General features: G+C 40.6%; 1 protein-coding gene across 3 annotated transcripts in view; it reads right to left on the bottom strand.

The window, feature by feature from the left end:
* PPM1B (protein phosphatase, Mg2+/Mn2+ dependent 1B) overlaps positions 1-17,256 on the bottom strand; it is a 96,040-nt gene that overhangs the window by 33,800 nt on the left and 44,984 nt on the right. For all 3 annotated transcript variants that reach the window (XM_077813855.1, XM_077813852.1, XM_077813854.1), the window contains exon 2: positions 13,321-13,469. The gene's annotated coding sequence lies outside the window, so the exon portion shown is untranslated. The remainder of the gene's footprint in view (positions 1-13,320; positions 13,470-17,256) is intronic.

The raw sequence follows: 17,256 nt of genomic DNA, 5'->3' as shown, positions 1-17,256 counted from the left end.
CAAATGGATAACATTCTATCAACAGCTGCACTTCTATACCCCGCTCCCCACCTGCAGGTGTGCACAATTAAAAAAAAACAAAAAAATTAACACTCTCAAAACCCCTTGTTTGGAAGCAAGTAGTGTTGTTTCCCCTAAACATACCTGACACAAATAGATGAAAATATGGAAATTAAAAGTTAAGCCATATTACACTACACACACTTCACTCTTTCATTCAGCAACATATACACTTTCCTATCTCCCCACTTATAGATCACATACCCACAACCCTTAACTCTGCTCCTCTAGCAAAACCAGTCTTCCATCAATCCCGTTAATTGCCTTTCTATAATTCACCCACTCAACTACCCTTTCACAACACAACCACTGTCACCAAACAGCCACAAGGGTTTGTCAGATATGTGGTGTGTACAACCACCATAACTGGTTCACAACTAAGTTGTGTGTGTAAATTTGTAAAGACAAAGCCATAGAAGATCCATCAAGTTTGATCCTGCATTATAGGCAGAGCAGGTCGCAATAGTTACAGTTACAAAATATAGTTGTGCTTTCCTAACGTTTTCCAATAAAATTCCTTGTTTTCAATTGCTTACAACTTTGTCAAACTAACATTTCCGGCTGAAAGTTTCTATGGCTGTTTTTGCCATCAGCAAAAATCGTGCAATGGTTTTCAACTATAAAATTAGGAGGAAATAGGTAGTGTTTCCAAAATTAATTTATTTCCAGGCATCCTGAAGAGGTCTAGAAATGCCATACTTAGGAGCAAAAGCCTGAAATTTGGCACAGGGAAAGTCTTGGGGCTCAAGAGAGGTTTTTTGCTGGCCCCATAAAAAATTTTATCCAGATTTGGCCAATTAAGGCCCTGAAAAATTTCCATTGGTACATGCTTAACAGAGCTGGTTCGAGGTCAGCTGCTAAAATCTTTGAACTTCTGACTCCCTTGGAACTCCCTGAGCACTGAGCATGTTTTCTATCCTTATGGAGTCCCTTACATGACCCTGTATTGTAGCGAGGCAAAGCAGTAGCTGAAAAATAACCTTTGGCTGAAAAGCACTGGATTAGAACCTAGGAGGCAACCGTGAAGTTTAGTTTCAACTCTTCCATTACCAAGTACTAATTGCGCCCTTCATGTGTCTTATTATTGAACCAGGGCTCATTCATATCCCTCTCAAGACACAAACAATCATCATTCACCCCCATTTTATAGATGGGATAACAGATTGCACAAGATGAGTACTGGCACGACTAGGTAAAAACCTACAGCTCTAATATGAAAGGCCCATTTAACCAAACTGTCTTTCAGAACGAACATGCCAAACCTGTGGGTTCAGATGTTCTGTCTATAACCACTGCTCTATCCTCTAGTCCATTCTGCCCTTGAGCCTGAAATAGAATCTTGATTGCCAATACTGTTCCGCTGTCTAGCAAATAGTTGTGCAATCCATTAAAGTGGGTTTTGCATTCCCTTCCAATAGCAGGTCCTCCTACATGGAAGACAATTGCTTATTGCTGCTACCAATTAGTATTTTAGCTCAAGTTTAAGAATATGTGACAGGTACCTAAAGGTCTTGGGTACTAACACTGCTAACGACACATGCAGTGGGATCTATATGGTTCCACATGATGGATTCTAATTTTTAGTTTGTTTTTTTTTTAATGTATAGAAAGTTGATATACAAAATGTTAAATACTGAAGTTGAAAAATCAAGCACACAAAAGTGTTAGGAAACTCCATTAAAGTTGCTTGTGTAACTAACATGTCTCCATTTTGGCATATGCATTATGATACAGTCTGTAATTACCACATATAATTTGCTCTGCAGAGCCCCATTATTCAGTGCACAGAATGAATGATGAATGAGACATTTGCAAGCTGAGAAAAATGTTCTCTTACAACTAAGTGTTAGACTTGGATTCAGGAGAACAGAATTATATCCCAGGCTGAATCAGACTTTGTGGTGTTAAGCAATATACATAACAAGGCAGAATTCATTAATTCTGAGTTTACTAATTTTTGAGTGCTTGACTTTGCAACATTAATGGTCTCTTAACAGTTTTTTGCATGTAATATTAATAGTAATGCTCTTTTTCCAACTTGACTTCAAGACAGTAATACAATTTTCAACCTTCTACTATCATCAGACTGGCAAAACTCATATTTTATTAAAAGTTAATGAAAGGGTTTTGTTATATAATGTAGAAATTCTCAGCAAATCCTCTCGTAGATTAATCCTCTGCTTTAATGTAGAGCAATGATTGATGAGGTAGTCCAAACTTTAAACATAGTAAGTTCCTTTCCTTTGAGTGGCTATTAAAAAGTGAAAAGGAATGTTTTAATATGAACAAGGAAGAAAAACATGGTTTTGTTTAAGCGGGCATGTGCTCTACTATTGTATACACAAGGCTGTGTACTCCTCAGATGTGCAATTTGAAGAGAAATCAATCCCTTGTCAAAAATATGTGCTCCAGAATCTAAGCCTTCATTTTTTAAAATGAATCTTTCTACTATGGCTGTGAAAGTAACTACAAACATGTAATCAACACAATGGTGTCGTCCTGAATATGAAGATAGCATGAAAAATCAGTTACGGATCTTCTGTAACGATTGTTCTTCGAGGTATGTTGCTAATGTCCATTCCAGTGTAGCTGTGGGGGAGGATTCGGAGTTCATTGACAAGCAGACTGTAGCACTACTCTGCCAAACTCAGCATCATCAAACTTCATAACAATACCAGGTTGAGATCCCAGGGTGGAACTGGTTGTTGTACCTGGGGATACAGTCTGTCAAACCCCTTGAGACAACGACTACAGATAGAGTTTGTAAAAACGGACAGGCCATTTACCCATGGGTGAAACGGCGAAACTGCAGCCAGGTGGACTCTAATTGACGACACAGATAGCCATTGCTGCTTCAGGTGTAGCAAGTAGTCCAGAATGGCACTGATGACCGCAGACCAGATCAAGAAGCTTTTCCACATATGTAGCTCTAGTGGACAGCTTTCTGCTTCCTAAAAGAACTTCTTGAACTGGTTCAGAGCATACTAGTTCCAAGGGGTTCAGCCATGGAGCTTCCAGGCCATGAGTTGGAGGCCTTGAGGTGAAAAAAGTGGGTCACGCAAAATTCCCATAAGCAAAGTGCCTCCTGGCACAGGTGAGAAGGCTTAAATCTCAGAGACCAAGGCATGCCCCGGTGCTGGGCAGAGTTAACCCTGCCTAGTGGGGTTCACTAACTCCTAACTATCTACTAATAACTGAAAACATAATTCCTAAAATCAACTATATACAATAAGAGAGAGAAAAGTCCACTGAGGAGTACTTGCAGAGGCAAGAACGAGTAGTAATTCCAGCGACCATCCCAAGTGGTAAAAAGGAACAGAGGTGGCTGTGGGTCGGCATGGCCCTCTATCCCGATGCTATGAGTGTGTGACTCCAGGGAGCACCAGAGTCAACCCAATGGATACCACTGACGGAAAAACTTTCTGGCAGCGGTGCTCCAGGTGAGCACACACCTACATTGGAATGGACATGAACAAGCATTCAGAGACCAACAGCTATGAAACTGCCCCATTCATTCTAATAGGGTGTTAACTGAAGCTGACAATTTAAAAAGTCAAACTCCTTAGTTATTTCACCACAGATTATTTGAGCAGAAATAGGCAGCTAATACATTTATCCCACAATTCCAAACAGCCTCCAGTAATTCCCCACATGCCAGAAGTCCCAAGAGTACCTCCAGCTTCTAAAATGCAGGTATGTGCTATCAATTTAAAAGTTTGGCACACAGCACAGCGACTGCATGCAATTCAACTTTACATAAAAACAAGTGACACAGGGATCAGTATGTCATATTTACTGTTACTCTTTGTAGACATAATACAATGACCCTCATATATAAAAGCTATTAACTAGCATATCATAAACAAGGAAACTGGATACACAGAAATTGAGATTGTAAGCCTCAAATTACTTGTAACTTGCAAATTAGTGTGACATACCAGTGCAGTGTTTTGCTCAGCCTGTCTACATCATCATGTTTCTATTCTTATCTGAAATAGAGTCTGATTTTCAGTTATAACACTGCTGCTCAATAGTGTAAAAACACACACAGAGCAACTCATGCCAACTGAGCCAAAGAACTGACATCTCAGGAAGCTGTCTGATCAAGAGAGTCTTAATTTTTTTTATTTTCCCCACTGAGATGTTTTTGTTTTGACGCTTTAAATTAGAATCCATAATAAAAAGAAACAAACTGAACAAATTTCCCAGGACCTGCAGAAATGGGTTTTCTTATCAACAAGTTTTTCATACTTTTAGCAGGCTGAACAAATAAACAAGATTAACCCAGTTTTTTTAATAAATCTTAATTGTCATCACTATGTAACTAAGTGTGAGGCTATTCTTAACTATTTGTTAGGCCAACTCAGTCCTATAAATAAACTTATAAGAACACAAGAATGGTCACACTGGGTCAAACTAATAACCCATTTAGCCTGGTATCCTGTTTTCCAAAAGTGGTCGGTGCCAGATGCTTCAGAGGGAATGTACAGAGCAATTATCAAGTGATCCATCCAGTCACCCAGTCTCAATTCCAATTTATGGCAGTCAGTGGTTTAGGGACACTCAGAGTATGGGGTTGCGTCCCTGACGATACGAGCTAATAACCATTTATGGAGTTTTCCTCCATGAACTTATCTAATTCTTTTTTTAACCCAGTTATACTTTTGGCCTTCATAACATCTGTTGGCAACAAGTTCCACAGGTTGACTGTGGCCATGTCTACACTTACAAGCTTATAGCGGCACACACAGAGCAACTTATTCCTGTACCAAAACAACTGTGCTGCTATAAGAGCAGTTGTTTAGTCACGTAACACTAAGGGGAGAGAGTTCTCCTGTCGACATTATAAAACTAGCTCTACGAGAGGCACCAACATAGTGCTGTGCACATGACCACTTATGCCGGCAAAACTTATGTTGCTCATCAGAGAGGGTTCTTTCACACCCTGAAAGACAAAAATTTTGTGGACGTAAGTGCTAGTGTAGACATGGCCTGTATGTTGTGTGAAAAAGTACTTCCTTATGCTTGTTTTAAATTTGCTTTTTATTAATTTCATTGGGTGACCCTTGGTACTTGTGTTATGTGAAGCAGTAAATAACACCTCCTTATTCACTTTCTCCACACCATTCATGATTTTGTGGACCTCTATCTCTTTTCTAAGAGAAACAGTCCCAGTCTTTTTAATCTCTCCTCATAAAGAAGCTGACCTTCTCTGTACTTTTTCCAATTCTAATACATGTTTTTTAAGAGAGTCTGACCAGAACTGCACACAATATTCAAGGTGGGTATATACCATGAATTTATTTGATGGCATGATTTTTCTGTTTTATTATCTATCCCTTTCCTAATGGTTCCTAACATGCTGTTAGCTTTTTGACTGTTGGTGCACATTGTGCAGATGTTTTCAGAGAACTATTCGCGCTGACTCCAAGCATAGGCGCTGACTCCATGGGTGCTCCAGGGCTGGAGCACCCATGGAAAAAAAATAGTGCTCAGCACCCACCAGCGGTCCCACCAGCCAGCTCCTCCCCCTCCACACCCCCTCCCGCCCACCAGTAACCAGCTGTTCAGCAGCATGCAGACGGCACTGAGGGGTAGGGAGAGGAGTGGGGCAGGAAGAGGCGGAGCGAGGGTGGGGTGTGCTCGGGAGAGGAGGCAGAACAGGGCAGGAAGAGGCACAGCGGGGACGAAGTGAGACAATTTGGCTCTGAATGGCTCAGGCATGGAAATCACCATCACATTCTCTGCAGTGAACACTGACTCAAAGAATTCTTTTAGCTTCTCCACAATGGGCTTGTCTTCCTTGAGTGCTCCTTTAGCACTTGGATCATCTAGTGGTCCCACTAATTGTTTGGCAGGATTCCTGCTTCTGACGTACTTAAAAAATTTGTTTGCTGTTAGTTTTCATGTCTTGCTAGTTGCTCGTCAAGTTTTTTTCTGGCCTGCCACTTGACTTTCTACAGTTTATACTCCTTTCTATTTTCCTCAGTGGCATTTGACTTCCAATTTTTAAAGGATGCCCTTTGGCTTCTAACCACCACCTCTTTTACTCTGTTGTTTAGCCATGGTGGCATTTTTTGGTCCTCTTATTGTTTTAATTAATTTGGGGTATACATTTAGTTTGAGTCTCTATTACAGTGTTTTTAAAAAGTTTCCATGCAGCTTGCAAGCACTTCACTCTTGTGAGTGTTCCTTTTAATTTCCATTTAACTAGCTTCCTCATTTTTCTATAATTCCTCTTTTTGAAGTTAAATGCTAGTGTGATGGGTTTCTTCTGTATTTTCTGCCCTACACAGATGTCACATTTAATTACATTATGGTCGCTACTACCAAGCAGTTCTCACCTTTTGGACAAGATGCTGTACTCCACCACTTAGGACTAAATCAAGAACTGCCTCTTCCATTGGAGTTCCAGGACTAGCTGCTCCATGAAGTAGTCATTAATGGTGTCTAGATATTTTATCTCTGCATTTCGTCCTGAGGTGACGTCTATCCAGTCAATATGGGGATAACTGATTTCCCACATTATTACTGGGTTTTCAGGTTTTATAGCCAGAAATGCTCAGATCTCTGTGAGCATTCCACAGTCACCGTCACCATCCTGGTCAGGTGATCAGTAGTATATTCCTACTGCTATACTTTTATTATTCAAGCATGGAATTTCTATCCAGGCTTAAATAACAAAAACTCATTATATATAAACTGTGAAGATATAGGACTACAGAGAAATGTATAAGATGAGAAAATATATAAGCTGAAATTCTGCCTGTCTTGTAACTGTTGAATTTTGCCACACACATATGCCAACTGGAAGCATTCTTTCAGCAAGTCAGACCACTTACAGTTGTTATGGAAGATTGAGGTTACTATACCCATGTATACAATGTTCAGTAAAAATATGAAGAGATGCCAAATTGCAACATTTTACAGATCTTACAAAAGACCTTGTTTAGGCAGAATCAAACAGGTTGCCATCAAACTGATGGAAGAAGCAGGAATCCCTGACAGGGGAGACCTTCTAGATCTCACTAAAGGATCTCCAGATGGTTACCTGCAGAAAATGGTAGTCTTGGAAACTGACTTTTTTTTTTTTTAAATGGCCATGAACTACAAAAAATGCTTCTACAATACCTAGGCACTATTTAATGGATTGGGGGAGACATTTAGAAAGATTTAGGAAAAAATAAAAAGGAAAATATTTTGATTCATGTGGAAGAGTGCACTGATCTTGGGAGCTCCTGAAGACACCTTCATCAGGAGATGAGAGCCAAGGTGAAATCAATGAGGAAAGTAACATTACAATGGATGGCCCCATGCATTTTGCAATTCCACTGAAGAAGAGCAAAATTACTAATCTCCATCCCTATCTCCAATTACTAGTTATATAATGTTATGACAGAGAACCAATTATTGTTATTTAGTTACAGCATATTCTTGGTGAGGCTTTTTGGTTTAGGTATTTGGAGGGGGAAGGGAAGAATGGAAAAGAATTGTTAACCTTATGTTTAAAGAAAATACCTGCATGTTGCTTTCCACATATATTCAGAGTTAAGAGGCTGAAAAAAAAAAAAAACCTGCTTATAGGATGTTTTGCTGCAAGGCAAAAAGTGTACTTAAATCATCAGGTACAGGTTTGAAAAGCTACTATCAACAGTAAATCTTTGATGTATTTATTGATCAGTAAGTTTCAGATAACTTGTGAGTTTCAAATAAACTATTCTGAAGTAAATTAATGCTCTGATGATTTACAATCCGTACAAAGACAACAAACCTTCTTTTAATATAATTAGGGTAGCCCAGTCTCAATCTTTGGAAACACGCTATGAAAGAATAATTCTCTTCCTCTGAAGAGTTCTCTCCATGGGCTAGTAATCTTGAATAAGTTAGTGCTATGGAAAAAAACAAGTAGTGCCAGAGTTGCCTGTTACAAAGTGCATGTGTTCCTACTATAAAAAAGGCTGGCATTTCTACAGAAAAAACTCTATGCTTGTAAACTGAAGATGGAAGTGACAACCAATGTATCTGAAGTCTCGTTGTCACAAAATACAGTGTAGGTTATTAGATATTTTTATTTTGGGGTAGCAGGCAATATGAAAAGAATACTCTTCTAAAGGAAAACATATATTTCATTTGGAGCTAAATGAACATTTAAATCCCTGGCCCAGAACTAGTACAGTATGCTCTGCACTAATAATACACCAGAAGGTTTTGGTTTGTTTTTAACAAGTTTATAAAACATCGATTAACACATTCCACTTTATTCTTAAGTCCTTCTTAGAAAAATGAATACTACTCACCTGTCTGCATTTGAACTGAGCAAAACAAGTCAAGGAACTTAAAACTATTACTTGATTTTACACACCAATCACCATACTGTTACCTGGTAATTAACGTAAGTGGGCATGCAGTATCACATGCAGCATCTTCTTCTTACATATCACTTCTCATCTATAGCACTTTATAAAAAGGAGATAAGTTTTATCTCCATGTTCAATAATAAGAAAAAAACATTATGGAAATGCTGGTAATCACATAGCTAAAGTTGCATTCTATTTTGCAGTTAACGCAGGGATTCAACTTTAGTTTCGTCTGAAAAATACAGTACACCCTTCCAAATTTACAACATTTTACTCCAAGTGAAGAATCAATTGTCTGATAATCTGCAAGTAAATCCATTAGTTTATATTTTAAACTAATTAAGAACTGGGTTCTTTAAACAGTTTCATGTATGCCAGTCTTTTCTTTGTCCTGAATGACTTTAACAATGGAACAACATTGGCATTTCATTACTTTCCACACAGTTAAAATTAACTGCAATCTTCAAAGATAGCCTGCACTCAAGAAATTACGTTACAATTAAGCTATTACAGCAATTAGATACACAACTGTTAATTATATGGACTATAAATAACTTGAGAGCTCACTGTGACAAAGATAGCCAATAAAACAGTTCCCTACCTTTCGTAACTGTTGTTCGAGATGTGTTGCTCATGTCCTTTCCATTTTAGGTGTGCGCGCACCCACATGCTCCATTGTCGGAATTTTTTGCCTTAGCAGTATCCATAGAGCCGGTTCTGGCACCCTCTGGATTCCCATGCTCATGCGCCGGTACACGAGGCGCCGCTGGCCCTATGCTCTCTCTGTTCCTTCATACCAGTAATTCCGAGAGAAGGGTAGGAGGACGGGTAATGGAATGGACATGAGTAACACATCTCGAACAAGAGTTACGAAAGGTAAGTACAGTTTTTCTTCTTAGAGTGCTTGCTCACGTCGATTCCCTTCTAGGACTCACAGGCAGTATCCCCGGAGGTGGGCTTGGCGTTCATGGTTGTGCAGCTTGCAATGCTGCTCTACCAAAGCCAGCATCATCCCGGGTCTGTTGGGTAATTGCATAATGGGACGTGAACATGTGAATGGATGACCAGGTAGCGGTCCTGCAGATGTCCTGAATCAGCGCCTGGGCCAGAAGGCTGCTGATGAGGCTTGTGCTCTGGTCGAATGGGCGGTTATGATCACCAGTGGTGGCATCTTTGCCTGTTCGTAGCAAAAACTGATGAAGGCGGTAATCAATGAAGAAATTCTCTGAGCAGAAACAGGAAGGCCTTCATGCTGTCTGCCACCGCAATGAAGAGTTGCATAGACTTATGGAACAACTTAGTCCTGTCAACACAAAAGGCTAGCGTTCTCCTGATGACCAGAGTGTAGCCTACGCTCCTCATCTGACTTATGAGGTTTTGGAAAGAAGACCGATAAAAATATATCCTGGTTAGTAGGAAACTGTGAAACTACCTTGGGCAAAAAGGCTGGATGCAGCTGTAGTTGAACCTTGTCCTTAGAGGACACTGTGTAGGGCAGCTCTGATGTAAGGGGCTCTGATTTCAGAGATGGTACGGGCTGATGTTATTGCCAGCAGGAAGGAGACCTTCCATGAGAGAAGAAAGGGGGAACAAGAAGCCAACCGCTCAAAGGGAGGACCCAGGAGCCTTGACAGCACAAGGTTCAGGTCCCAAGGTGGGACAGGGTCACGGACTTGAGGGCAGAGCCACTCCAGAACTTTTAGAAATCGGACCATCATGCGCTGAGCAATGACTGACCTGCCCTGAACTGGAGGGTGGAAGGCTGAAATAGCTGACAAGTGGACTTTGACCGACAAAAGTGACAGGACATGGAGCTTGAGATGCAGAAGATAGTCTAGGAACAACTGGAGTGAGGTCTGTTCAGGCAAAAGATTTTGGCCCAAGGCCCAACATGCTAACCACTTCCACTTGGCCAGGTAGGTCGCCCTGATGGAGGGCTTTCTGCTACCCATCCGTACCTGTTGAACACGACCTGAGCACACCTTTCCCTCTGCATTCAACCATGCAGCAACCAAGCTGTCAGGTTCAGAGCGGTCAGATTTTGGTGTGTGATTCAGCGGTAGTTTTAACAGAGCTGCTATGGAGAGTTTCAGCAGAATGCCAAACCAGTATTAGCAAGGCCAAGCCAGAGCTATCAGGATTACCTTCACCTCGTCTTATCACAGAATCATAGAATCACAGAATATCAGGGTTGGAAGGGACCTCAGGAGGTCATCTACTCCAACCCCCTGCTCAAAGCAGGGCCAATCCCCAATTAAATCATCCCAGCCAGGGCTTTGTCAAGCCTGACCTTAAAAACTTCTAAGGAAGGCGATTCTACCACCTCCCTAGGTAACGCATTCCAGTGTTTCACCACCCTCCTAGTGAAAAAGTTTTTCCTAATATCCAACCTAAACCTCCCCCACTGCAACTTGAGACCATTACTCCTTGTCCTGTCCTCTTCTACCACTGAGAATAGTTTAGAACCATCCTCTCTGGAACATGAGGTTCATCTTCATGAGGAGTCTGATGAAAGTTTTTGCAACACATGCTTCACATGCAACTCCCCCAAACACTTTAGGCAGTTGCTATGGAGGTCACTAATAGGCACAGGCTTGTTGCAGATTGAGTATGACTTGAAGCCCGGGGACCGGGGATTGCCTCGTCTCTGGGATGAGGTCCCTAACGGGGACTCTAACTATTAAACCTATATAAAAACTACTAACATTAAGTATTGAGAACTATATACAATGAAACACAGAGAAACCGCTATCACACTTGCAAATGCAAGAGGAAAGGTGCTCTGACTAACTATCACAGGCAGTAAGAAGGAACTGAGAGGGCACAGGGCCAGCAGTGCCTCATATACCGGCACATGAGTGCAGGACTCCTGATGGCACCAGAGCCCGCCCTACGGCTACCACTACGGCAAATATCCGACAATGGTGCATACGGGCACGCACACACCTAGAATGGAATTGACGTGAGCAAACACTCAAAGAAGAACATCCCTCTTCCTCTACACCTAATTTACATGCAATAATTCTAATGCTTGCAAGGACAGTGGTATGAGGGAGACCAGACACATGTCAAGAGTGATCAAGGATAAAATTATTTGGCCTGAATGTCACTGGTCTTCAAAGATTCTGTGGTCACATGCTAGCTTGGGCTACTGTATATGAAAGATTCTCTGTGGCACTGCTGAATCTGCTCCACTGCACAACACTGGAGCAACACTGCAGGGGAAATTGATGTACATGTGCAGGAGGAGCCCTTCAAGTCCACAGAAGTTGTGGCTTGGGGACAGGATTCTCTGTGTCTGCTCCACTTCATGTGGAACCAGTCTCACTAATGGAGCATTCTAAAACAGTAAGTCAACTGCAAATTAAGGAGATATTCACCAGGTTGCTTCAGCTACCTTGTGCTGTTCTGCAGTTGCAGAACAACCAGTAAACCCAGTTTCACTGATTAGTGTACTTTGCCTGCTTTGGTGCACCAGTGAATGATGTTAAATTTTTTTGTTTTGTTTTTTTAATGATTTAGGTTCATACTACATATCTTCAAATCTTTAGAAATATTGCATAAAAGCTCTCTGTGTTTCTTCTTTAGTATTTGGGACTCCAGTTTTTAAAAAAGTTAAAGAAGTTCCCAGACAAATTTTAAGATGTAACTATAGTTGACTGTGCATCAGTAATTTGTAGATAAAACAAACTACATGGAAGTTAAAATTATGGCAAAAACAATCATAAAATCAGGAAATTCGAAGTTCAGTGACAGGTTTCAGAGTATCAGCCGTGTTAATCTGTATCCGCAAAAAGAAAAGGAGGACTTGTGGCACCTTAGAGACTAACATTTATTGGAGCATAAGCTTTCGTGAGCTACAGCGTGATCAGGTAAGGTGAGCTATTACCAGCCGGAGAGCGGGGGGCAGGGGGGACGACCTTTTGTAGTGATAATCAAGGTGGACCATTTCCAGCAATGACAAGAATGTCTGAGGAACAGCGTGGGGGGGGGGGGGGGAGATAAACATTTGGAAATAGTTTTACTTTGTGTAATGACCCATCCACTCCCAGTCTTTATTCAAGCCTAAGTTAATTGTATCCAGTTTGCAAATTAATTCCAATTCAGCAGTCTCTCGTTGGAGTCTGTTTTTGAATTTTTTTGTAGGAAAACACTTCAGTCTCTTTGGTCACTCAGCTACAGACCTAAAAGTGGCAATTCTTCAACAAAAAAACTTCAACGAGAACCAGCAACAATGACCTGGGGAAGTTTGCAACACCTCAGATACCTTTCCCCTTGCAGAGGTTTTTCAGCAGTTGAATCTACAATATACTTACGAAGGATAGTTAACAAAAAAGTTACAGAAGGTTCTGTAACTGAGTCAAAAAGGAAACTTTCACATTACTGCCAACTGCCACATCTAAGGCAAGAGAGACACTAAGGGAAAGGAGACAGTAAACTGATCTCAGCCAGGTGACGCCAAGATGTTTCAAGAGTTTTTACTAGTTGTCGCTAGAGGACAATCTTTATTGGAGAGCAAGAACCCATCAATTCTGGATTAGTGGGAAACCAGTGTACCAATTAGAGTTTTCCACTTACTACAAATGTTTTCCATTGAAAGTTTTACAAAAATTTAATTATCCTTCAATCAGAAAAATATGTCTAGCTGAAATGATCTACCTGTTCGCAACATATACCCAGGATACAAATGTTAAATGTACATTAAAATGTTGACGACTACATTTAAGAATGAGAAATATCAATTAAACTCAAAACAAGTTTCAAGAAATGCTAAATTATAAATCCTTAGTCAATTTCAAGTTGAAACAGCTGAACAACAAAGAGTGTTACCTTAGTCACCAAGGTAAGATTTCAGGTTACCTTTCCATCTTACCTCCCTCAAAACAGCAGAATTTGTTCTTACCTGTTAACTGCACCTCTAGCCAATTTCTCCAGCATTAAATCTAGAGCATTAGGTTTACATTCCTCCTGCCAACACGTACAGAACAGAGTAAGTTGGAAAACCTTGAGATACCAGTGCACGATGCAACATCTGCTTTATTTTGAAATTTCCTAGAGAGAGAGAAAAAAAGAAAGTAGCTATTTACTCAGATAGGTATACAAAGAATTAACTGAATTTTAAGACTAGAATAGGGTTTGTTTGTTTTTTTGATACACTGGTTGTATTAAAACTCCTAGCCCGGTTGTCAAAAATATCAGTACAACCTGTTAATCTACACATTCAAGATTCACTGATGACTGAATATAGCTGATATGAGTTTTTGGTAGATTAGTTTGTGTCAAGTGGTATTTGGGCATGTTTAAGTTATTAGGTTGATAAAAGGCAGCTTTCATATTTCAACGAGGATTGAGTTCTATGTATGGGGTATATTTTGATTTTAAAGCACAAAACCGCTATTGCTGGAAGAGACACTAGAAAGAGAGCTGAGTATATATAATTAATTTATACACTATTTGGGACAGGGACTGTCTCTGTTAGATGTTTGTAAAGTGCCTACCACTATGGGGATGGGTCCTCAAATAAATGTGTAATTTCAGCCTAAGGTCAGCTTAGACCTGAGGAAGAGCTCTGTATAGTTCAAAAGCTTGTCTATCTCACAAACAGAAGTATATCCAGTAAAAGATATTACCTCCCCCTTGTCTCTCCAATATCCTGGGACCAACATGGCTACAATACTGCATAACTGATAGATACATTTAAAAAAAAATAACTCCAAAAAAATGCCGTTTTTTTCACAACAGAAAAGAGATGAGTAATATAAAATAATATATTTATATCAAACATGGTTCTGTTCCACAAAAGTCACCAAGACTAGTACACTGGTGGAAGGAACCAGACTGCAGCAAAAGCCCCAAGAAAAAAAAATCTGGCTAAGTAGCCAGAGTTTCACCCGGGATAGGGGGGGCAGGAGTACAAGATTTACTGGAATATTCATTACTTTAAAATGGATGCAAATGCAGACTACCCAAATGCCTGTTCAGCTCTGATGACCAGAGTGAAGGGTGTGTGGCCATAGCCTAGGCCTCGCACTGTTCAGTGCCAGTGCAGAAACAGAGCACCAATCTAGCAAAGCAACAAACATTTTTGCCTACGTTGCTTGGAACTAGGAGTTCCTAAAAAGGAGAAAGGATATTTTGGCTTCTGGCTGAAGCAGAGTTCTCCAAGCAACGCCCGTGCTATACCCTCGATGCACTAACTACTGAAATATTCACAAGAAAGACACACACACAGTAACAAGAAGTAATACCCAAAAGTCATTCCCAGTCCTTAGAAACCAATGCGTGGAAAAGCTCTCAAATACATATTCAACAGCTATAGCTAAATCAATAATTATAAATTGTGGGACCAGAAGTGTAAAAGACAGTCTTTCATAGCATTCAGTTTTAAGGCTTAAAAGAATTATATGCAAATACATTAAATATCCTTCCCTTTGAATATTCATGGAGACTAGAATACCAAAGCGTTTCATAAGCAGACAGAATATAATTAATCCAAAATAACATATTAGAATTCTTTTTGCTTAAAAAATACATGGTGATTGTAATAAAAGACTTAATTGCTGTTAAAACATTCAGGCAACAAGTAAAACAATACTAGGACATTTACAAGTCATGTAAATATGCAAAATATAATATGCCCTAACTACTAATAGATTTCAAAGATTTTTTTCTTTAAATTCCTAAAACTGCCTCAGGAGATAAAGCCCTTAAACTGTCAGAAAATTAAAATCAACCTCCACAGAACATAAAATGACTGCCAAGGTATTACTTAACTGTAGGTATCTTAAAACAAACAAAAAAAAAATACAACAATTTAAAGAACGAGACATGCAAACCCAGTTCTGGAAAAATGTATAATTCCGTAAGCAGAAATTTTAAAAAAATTAAGGCATATAAATGATTACTCTAAAAATACTTTTATTAAAAGAGAACCTCCATCTTATTTCATGGATGTCTAATTCTATAAATTCCTGCAAACTACCTACGCATTAATATCCAAAATGAACAGGTACAGAGGGACATTAAAAAAAAAAAAAAAAGCTGCTAAAGCTGTGGTTTTTTTCAATAATGCTCTCAACATTCATCCCTATCACAGGTCACCAGATCCTGCTCAGAGTGACAGCTACAATGTGCAGGTTTTATTCTTGCAAAACAACATGAGTGACAGAGGTGGCCTTATATGAGTAATCAAATGCTGCATGGGGGGAATGAGCTGATTATTAGTTTTTGGGTGTTTGATTTTCATTGTTAGGCTGAATGGTAGATGGAGATTTGGTTGGCCTACAAGTATTTAAACACGGATAAGCCTAAAGTATCAAGTAAGTCAACACGTGGTTGTATCTAAACAAGACAAGGATGAGGCAGACGGTTACTACAACCTCCAGAGTTATAATCTCTTTTACTGAGGAAAACTAATGGTCAAGAGTTTTCCAAACTAATCAGTATTGATTGAGGACATCTATTGAAAACAAGAATTCACTTGAGGATAAAACTATCCATAACATCTTTAGCCCTGGTCTACACTAGGACTTTAGGTCGAATTTAGCAGCGTTAAATGGATGTAAACCTGCACCCATCCACACAATGAAGCCCTTATTTTCGACTTAAAGGGCTCTTAAAATCGATTTCCTTACTCCACCCCTGATAAGTGGATTAGCGCTTAAATCGGCCTTGCCGGGCCGAATTTGGGGTACTCTGGACACAATTCGGCAGTATTGGCCTCCGGGAGCTATCCCAGATTGCTCCATTGTGACCGCTCTGGACAGCACTCTCAACTCAGATGCACTGGCCAGGCAGACAGGAAAAGAACCGCAAACTTTTGAATCTTATTTCCTGTTTGGCCAGCATGGCAAGCTACAGGTGACCATGCAGAGCTCATCAGCAGAGGTGACCATGATGGAGACCCAGAATGGCAAAAGAGCTCCAGCATGGACCGAACGGGAGGTACGGGATCTGATCGCTGTATGGGAAGAGGAATCCGTGCTATCAGAACTACGTTCCAGTTTTCGAAATGCCAAAACATTTGTCAAAATCTCCCAGGGCATGAAGAACAGAGGCCATAACAGGGACCCGAAGCAGTGCCGCGTGAAACTTAAGGAGCTGAGGCAAGTCTACCAGAAAACCAGAGAGGCAAACGGCCGCTCCGGGTCAGAGCCCCAAACATGCCGCTTCTATGATGAGCTGCATGCCATTTTAGGGAGTTCAGCCACCACTACCCCAGCCGTGTTGTTTGACTCCTTCAATGGAGATGGAGGCAACACGGAAGCAGGTTTTTGGGATGAAGATGATGATGATGAGGAGGAGGTTCTAGATAGCTCACAGCAAGCAAGCAGAGAAACTGGTTTTCCCGACAGCCAGGAACTGTTTCTCACCTTGGACCTGGAGCCAGTACCCCCTGAACCCACCCAAGGCTGCCTCCTGGACCCGGGAGGCGGAGAAGGGACCTCCGTTGAGTGTACCTTTTAAAATACTATACATGGTTTAAAAGCAAGCATGTGAAAGGATTAATTTGCCTTAGCATTCGCGGCTCTCCTGGATGTACTCCCAAAGCCTTTGCAAAAGGTTTCTGGGGAGGGCAGCCTTATTGCGCCCTCCATGGTAGGACACTTTACCACTCCAGGCCAGTAGCACGTACTTGGGAATCACTGTACAACAAAGCATTGCAGTGTATATTTGCTGGCGTTCAAACAACATCTGCTATTTATCTCTCTGTGTTATTCCCAGGAGAGTGAGATATCATTCATAGTCACCTGGTTGAAATAGGGTGCTTTTCTTAAGGGGACACTCAGAGGTACCCGTTCCTGCTGGGTTCTTTGCCTGTGGCTGAACAGAAATGTTC

This window comes from Eretmochelys imbricata, chromosome 3 (assembly GCF_965152235.1).
Source record: "Eretmochelys imbricata isolate rEreImb1 chromosome 3, rEreImb1.hap1, whole genome shotgun sequence".
In the NCBI taxonomy this organism is placed as follows: Eukaryota; Metazoa; Chordata; order Testudines; family Cheloniidae; genus Eretmochelys; species Eretmochelys imbricata.
This window is presented reverse-complemented; position numbering and strand designations above follow the sequence as displayed.